We start from the raw sequence: 8,210 nt of genomic DNA, 5'->3' as shown, positions 1-8,210 counted from the left end.
CCTCAATGGAAGGCTTCTTGGGCCCTTTTATTTGGCAGTTTAAGGGAGTCAAACCTTTTCTCTTAAGAAGAAACGTTTTCTAATTAGAAGCTTCAAAACGGCTACTTTATTAGAATTTGAATTTTGGGGGAAAATGGAATTTAAAATCTAGCGGATAAAACCATATCATGTAACATATCTATGGAAAGCTCTTGATGCGTAGATCACGGATCTGTAATCTCCGCTCAAATCGGAGCTTGTATGTAGAAGTTATGGAGGTCCGAAAATTGTAAAATTGCCCCCCTCCCTCCTTTTGGGGAAAAAGTGCACCCTTTGACCACTCTTACACCTCTCTTAAAAACCCAACATTTCAGTCCACATGGCAACCCCCCATTTGGCTATTCCTTAATCACCTTGATTAGGCTTGGGCAAATTAAAGGGCCCAAGAAGACCCCATTCACTTCCTAATGGAGTTTCTTGATGAAACATCCTCTGAATATAAATTTAAAGTAGATGGAATTGTTGTAAGCAAAAGGATGGAGAATGTAACATCTTGTATCACATGTCTTCCACATAAAAGAGTTGTATTTGAGCCAAATGCAAGATCATGAAATTGTAATCACAATACTTTTCAAATAAAGATTTTGTTTTGATCTTGTTGTCTGACTCAATATGCTGGTACTTATGATATTTTTTACTGCAAAATCATCATCAAAGATTTTTCTCAGTTGAGGAGTACATCTATTTGACACAAACTGGGTGCTTCATTACAAAGTAAAAATAAACAATTTTTTACATAAATGAGGCCAGAAATGAACATTTATCAAAATCCATCTTCCTCTTTACATTCGAGGACCCAGGAGCTTCAGAGTCCCTCTTTCTTTTTTGTTTGCTGAATCTAGGTGAAAAGAAAGGCTCACTAGCCTTCTTTGTTGAACTTGGCCTTGGGGGGGTTGCTGGCTTAGGAGACTGGACAGGGGGCTGTGAAGAGTCTTCAGGTTGCTCTCTTGATAAAACCTTGGGGGCTTCTGAGAACTGTGGCTCTTCAAAAGGCTTGGGAGATTTTTTAGGTGATAATTTGGGAGACTTGGAAGATGATTTTGGAGGCATGGGTGTTGGCATAGGAGGCTTCGGTGATTGAGCATGCGATACAGAAGGCTTTTAGATTGAAAAAACAGACTTTTTTAAGTTGTAAAAATGATATCCAAAACGACGCGATAGATATGAATGGACTTTGACTGAGGTGGCTAATCGCGTCGTGTAGGAGGATTGAATTAGTGATAAAATGATGAGTTAGGATTAAACTCTTGGTCACTTAATAACATAGCAAAATGTCATTTCAAACAAAGCATATATATGGGTGATTTTTTTTTTCTAGTACACACTTAGAGATCATGATGTGTGTAAGGAATATATGCGTTGTGGGACCTAAGGTCTCAAAGTGGCCCGTGGTTATATATTGCATGCAGGGAAATATGTGTTGGGTTACGCTCACCTTTGCTTTTACAAAGCCCAGCCTTGATTAAACGTCGCCCCAACAGCGCCGCCTCTTGCTGGTAGGTTCTCAAAGATTACTTAGATCTGATCTCCACTCCTTTGCGCTGTAAAATGATAGCCAGAACGAGACGTGAAAAAGGATATCCAAAACGACGCGACAGATATGAACGGACTTTGACTGAGGTGGCTAATCGCGTTGTGTAGGAGGATTGCTTTGCGCTGTAAAATGATAGCCAGAACGAGACGTGAACGCGGCCAATGTTCTGCAACGTCTGAAGGTGGTTGCTTGCTGTAGTTCGTTGTTGGCGACATACAACGGCTGCACAGGCGTCGTTGGTGGCTGCTTTTGTCCGCCTAGCTATGCTACTGTCCACGGTGTTGCCGTCAGTATATATGGATGTTGGCAAGGAGTGGCCTGTGCGCCGGTCGAGACGTGGCTGACTGTGACCACAGTCAAGCAAACGAAAGAGAGAGAGAGAGAGAGTGGTTCTCTTCTCTTGCGGGGCTGAAGGCGACTGAAGGCAGCAACGCTAGCTGCTGGCTGAAGGCGGCTGGCGACTGCTTTTGCCTACACCCCTAGATGTCAATGTCCACCCGCCAGCTACACCGGCGCTCCTTACGTGTCCCCCATGCTTCGCAGTCAACAACCAGCACCAAAAAGCCATCGTGGGCGCCGGGCAGCCTTTAAAAGGATGAATGTCCCTAGTGACTATAGCCGCCGCGCCATTAAATTTGTATCCGAAACGACGCGATGGACGAGGCTTAGACTTTGACTGAAAGGGCGTTATCGCGCCGTGAAGGAGATGAGCAAGCCGGAACGACGCGATAGTGGAGGTCAGAGGATGTGGGAAGAGCCCTATCGCGTCGTGAAGGAGAATTGGACTTTGACTGAAGGGGCGTTAGAGCGCCGTGAAGGAGATGAGCTAGCCGGAACGACGCGATAGTCAAGGGTCAGAGGATGTTGGATAGCCCCTATCGCATCGTGAAGGAGAATTGGACAAAATGTCTGGCCGAGTGGGGTAGTGACCGTTGGTGACAAGTGTACCACCATGCACTAAGCCATGTGGACCACCATGCACTAAGCTACATGTAACCAACGCGTATTTTTTGACCTCATCTTTTTTATACCCCAATGTAATCAGCACGACGGGATGAAATATTTTCTACCCAAGTTTCTTAACTGACAGGTACAATACGCGAGAGGAGGCCCTTGCATTTGTTCCAAAGACCTCGTTTTGCTCCATTCAGGTGCTTCACTTCTTTCCCTCAGCTTATCCAACATGACGCGATAGGAGGCCCTCCGAGGTGTTCCAAAGCCCTTGTATCGCGCCGTATTGGTAAGTGCTTCTTGAACCTTTAAACAACCTAGAGGCTTGAATTAAGACGTTGAATTGGTTCTAAGGCAGGTTTTCCACTATGTTTTGGTGCTTCTATTCCATTTCTTTTGCAGATTGAACCGAAGATATGAGTACTAATCTTGAGGGAAGAGAATAAATTTTCGATGACCCAAGTGAAAGGTTGCTGGAGGCCGTTTTGGAGGTTGGTGGAGACATGCAAGTCTACTCAGAGGCATTGAAAATTTTCAATCCCAAATTTGTCCTTGGTGAAATCTTGGATAAATTTAGAGAGTTTATTTCAGATGAATTAAAGGAATTTGAGGATGCAGTTCTTGGTCGGTGTTTGATTCTGGAAGGAAAAGATTACATTCATCTCACTGATTTCACTCAAAATTCTCTTGAAAAAAATAAAGTTTTAAGAAGGTTTGGCAGGTTTTCAAAGAAGTCCAATGTTCTAATCCCAGAATCCATATCCTGTCAACTCCATGTTAAAAGTTGCAACCTTGTTTCAAAGGACATTGGTTTTCTTTTCTTTCTTTTTCTCAAAGATGAGAAAAGTGCTCAAGTTCCAGGTGAAGATGTTCCATCCAAGGATGAATTAAACTTGAATGTCTCCACTGTTTTGAACATAGAGAAATCTGAGACCTTGGAGATGGAAAAGATTGATTTTGCTTCAGAGGAAAAAGAACGTGCAGGTTTGGATGTTGCAGAGTTTAAAGCAAGCACCCTCATCCCTGAACCCATTGAAGATGTGGAGGTGTCTGAGGCCTCCCTTACTATACGAAGCCTCCCCTCCTTTCTTATTAATGACAAAGATTTCATCCCTCTTCATCAGATTCAATTTCTTCTCAATATAAGGGAGGACTACTGCATTGCAGCTATAGTAGCTGAGGCTTCTGAGGTTGCCTTGGACTTTATTGACACAGAGGAAGAGTCCAAGGAGGAGTTTTTATCTCTTGATCTCCAGACTTCAAATGATTCTTTTGTTACTGCTCCTGATGCACTTGCTGTTTGCATGAAGAGAGTTGAGGAGGAAGCACCTTCTTTGAAGGATGAGGATTTTGAAAATAGGCTCCAGGAGCTTGGTATTCAATCTTTTGGGAGAGATATCAAGCTGAGAGAATTAGAAAAAGAGGTTGCAAAGAAGGAAAAATTTGGTTTATTCAACCTCGCACAGGAGAAGTTTGTTTTCGCAGATGATGAATTGCAGAAGGTTGTTTCATTAATGACCCTTGATATTTTTTCTGTCTTTTAAAGCTTTTTTTAATCAATTATTTTTTTTCTGCAGCTTGAACTTCTTGACAATGATAATTTTCTTGGAAGAGCCAAAGGTTCACGAGGAAAGGCAATAGAAGGAACCTTTAAGAAAGATTCATCCTCTCTTTTGCACTATCTTCCTTTGTTGGACAAGGCAACCTTTTGTGCCTTTCATAGTCAATATTCTGAAGAGCCTGAGCTACCTTTATTTGCACTAAAGGTATTGTCAAGGTTTCTTGGTTACACACCCCTTCAAATAAATGCTAACAAGATATTGGTTCTTGAGAGAGCTGCTGCCCTTAGGATTTTTGGTTATGCTGCAGGCTTTAATGCCTCTAGAGCAGGTTACTTTCTTTGCTATGCTAGCTATGCTGCTGCAGCCAAGGAAAGAGATTTTGAATGTATGATAAATAGTTTATTGAAGAGTAAGAAAGCCTTAAACTATAACCCAGTAAGCCATTAACCCCATCTCCAACAAATCTCATCAAATCATGAGGAGTATGAAAAGAAGGATACCTTCCTGTTTCAGGGTCTGGTGGATATAAACTTCCCTTCCGAAGTCGTTAAACTTCATTGAAAAGAACTTCGTGTAGTCGCATACTCTTTATTGAAACTTAATACTCTTTATTAAGTTTGATAAAAGATGGAACAGAGCAATAAGCATAAAAAGTTAGTAGAGAAAGCTCGTGAAGAACAGAGCCATATCCGAGAGTGACAAAAAAAGGGAGAGAATGGCAAAGAAACAGTGAGAGAGGGGCGGCAAAAATTCAAAAATAAGAATCGTGGTCATGTCGGCATTAACTATCCCGGGAATCGTGAAATTGTTTTTTTAATTTTAAAAGGTATGTACTTGAATGCGCTTTAAATAACTTGGATGTGCTTTTATTTAGGAAAATCGCTAAATTTGGAGTCGTTTTGACCGTCAACGGCTCCGCTAATTAGCAAATTAATCACTTCCTTACACAGCCCTTTTTGAGTCATTTTTGGCCCTAATCCGGGGGAAACAATGGCATGTATGTCCAAAGCATGTCAACTACAAGAGGTCAAGCAAGCACAAAGAGTGGGGTGCACCATCATTAAGGTGTACATCTTCATCGACATCAAATAAAGACTTAGATGGCATCATTGTTTTAGCCTCTACGGCTCTAGGAGAATAGTTGTAAGTCCTAGATAAACAACACCACCTATATCCCTAACCTTGTACGCCCAATGTTATAAAGGCATCCTATGTCCAATACCACCTATTCCAATCTCTTTCATAGCTGGTCTTGAGGGGGGGTATTAAGAGACTAAGGTTATGGAAAAGGGGAAGAGAAGGGTGTGTGTGTGAAGGGACTTAAGGTCCACTAGCTCATCTATTTAAAGGTGAAGCTAGGAGGCTTTTTTGGTATAGAGCAAGAAGCCTAGTTGTATTTGAGCAACTTAATAAGCAAGATATTTTCTTGTATTTTGTGTCCCTCTCCTCCACATACTTGATCTAGCATGAGCACCACGAATTCTAACAAGGCCCTGAGTGTGTAGGACCCCCGCCCTATGCGGGAGGCTGATGCTGCTTTTGCCGCCGCCGCTGGCAGGAGCCCCAAAGCGGGCGGGCAGGGACCTCACAATTTGTGATTTTTCTTGGTTTTTGGGTTTTTTTTATCTCGATTTTTGGGTTGATATTTGAGGTTACTGGTTGGAGGCCAAAACGATTGATTTTGCCTTCCTACGGACTTCCAAAGTTGAAGAGCTCGATGTGAGCTTTTCGATGAGCCCTAGAGTGCTTTCATCGGATACACGGTTTAGGAGATACGAGCCTCCAAACAGGAGTGTTTTTTATTTATTGTTTTATCGACGGACCCCCTTTCACGTCATGAACTACCAGGGTGCAATTCACCGCGTGAAGTGGATTTCAAAAATTTAATTATTATTATTATTTTTGGTCACGTGAACGAAGGGTCCACGCCGTGAACCCTTAGTGTTTCACGTCATGAATCCTTAGTGTTTCATGCCGTGAACCCTTAGCGTTTCACGCTATGAAGTAGACTTCACGAAAAAGTAAATTTGATTTTTTTTTTGTGGCGTGAACGAAGGGTCTCACGCTGTGAACCCTTAGCATTTCACGCCATGAAGCGGATTTCATGGAAAAGTTAAATTTGATTATTTATTTTTTTTACTTTTAATTTTTTTGCCACATGAACAAAGGATATCACCCCTTAGTGTTTCACGCAATGAAGTGGACTTCACAGAAAAGTAGCAGACTTCACGGAAAAATTAAATTTGATTTTTTTTGGCCGCGTCGTGAACGAAGGGTCTCACATTGTGAACCCTTAGCATTTCACGTCGTGAAGAGGACTTTATGATTTTTTTATTTTTAATTTTTTGGCCGCATGAACGAAGGGTCTCATGCCGTGAACCCTTAGCATTTCATGTCGTGAAGCGGACTTCATGGAAAAATTAAATTTATTTTTTTGTTTTTTTTTGCATGGACTTCTAGGGTGTGAAACCTTAGGCCGTGAAGTTGCAAAAATGGTTCATGGCGTGAATCATTTTTTGACTTTTTTATTTGGGAGTCTAGTGGGGAATATTGAATTTAAAATTAAGGAGATATGGGCATTTTTCCAAAAAGGTAAGTGGGAATCAAAAAAGTCAACCCTTTTATGACACCCCTTACACCCTTCATAAATGACCCCCAAAATGGATAATTTGACAACTCATGAGCATCTACTCACTGAATGCTCATTAGCCTTAATGAGTTACGTAAAAAGTGATTAAGAATTAATCCATGATTAATCCTTTCACTAATCTTTCCTTCTTTTATACTAGTTAAGACCACTAATCCCTGATTAATTCACACAATTGAGCACATCATTGGATTGAGCAAGGTAGTTCTAATCTATGTGCATTAAAAAATGTGTAAATTAATCTAAAATAGGAGATTAATTATACTCTTAATTTTAATCTTCTATATTAAGGCAAAACTAAGCAAAGAGAGTTAATTCTTTCAATTAATGAAGAAATTGATGTAATTAGGTGTTTTGATGCATCTAGATGCTCTCAAAATACTCAAAAATACTAATTTCGACTCTTCATATGATCAATTTCAATCCCAATTAACACATTTTCTAAATTTTTTACCTCTTAAACAAGATTAATCACCCTTAATGACAAAAACTTGTCCATTAAGAGAAATTAGTTGAATTCAAGGGTTTTTTAATGGTTTTAAGAATTTTTTGAAAGATTAAGCTACTCTTGATGCTTGCTAGACTCTAATGCAAACAATTTCAATAAACAACACACAATTAGACTGAATTTAATGATCTTAGTTCTATGTTTATAAAGAGAGCTAACATTCACTAAAAAATACATTCTATTACATTGTTTGATGCAATGGATGCAAACTAAGCCTAATACAAACTATGTGCAAGCCCTAAGAATATGAAAAACCACAATAACAACAACAAAAACAATAAATTACACTTAAAATTAAGCAAAAATCATTCTTTTCAAAAACAAAAAAAGAGAGCTATTCTACACCAAATCACCATCAAATCCATATCTTTTTCATGGGAAACCATTAATAAAGATAATGGGCAATGGGCAATGGGTAATGCATAGATTAGAGGAAAAACGATGGAAAAAGCCAAGGGATGGCTGCTCAGCAGGCGCCAAAAATGTTATGGCTCACCCTAACCCTCCTTGAAACATATCCAAAAAGAGATTACCTGGTGAACCGCAATTGTCGTGAGGCTCTTTTCAATGTCCGAGCTTGTAACCCTTGAGGTCTCCAAGCTCTATAACTCCTTGAAAAGCAATTCCACTGCGCCTTCGCAAGCGTTGTCACACCACTATGTTGCACTATGGGTATTCGTCCCTCCTCTCACCTCACTTCACTCACACACACACTCACTGCATTAGGGGGAGAGATTAGCAACAGAAAGACCCCATTACACAATGGGAGAGTATGTTGTATTATGAGAGATGTTCACTTATATAAATGGCCATAACTGTTCATAATCACTTAAATTATGGTCGGCCGGGCACTTTAGGCACATAAGAGGAACATCACTTAGGACTTCATTCTAACTTGCCACCACACACTCTTGAAGCGGGAATTGCCATAAATACTTTGTCACACCATTATAGGTGCCCGTCCAAGTT

The 8,210-nt window shown here is 40.5% G+C and overlaps 1 pseudogene; it reads left to right on the top strand.

Annotated features, from left to right (window-relative positions):
* The first annotated feature begins 2,940 nt into the window (after positions 1 to 2,940).
* Positions 2,941 to 4,637, top strand: LOC147638461 (uncharacterized; annotated as a pseudogene).
* The last annotated feature ends 3,573 nt before the right edge of the window (positions 4,638 to 8,210 follow it).

The sequence above is a fragment of the Cibotium barometz genome, chromosome 5, assembly GCF_041138505.1.
Source record: "Cibotium barometz isolate CiBa-2024 chromosome 5, ASM4113850v1, whole genome shotgun sequence".
Lineage (NCBI taxonomy): Eukaryota > Viridiplantae > Streptophyta > Polypodiopsida > Cyatheales > Cibotiaceae > Cibotium > Cibotium barometz.
This window is presented reverse-complemented; position numbering and strand designations above follow the sequence as displayed.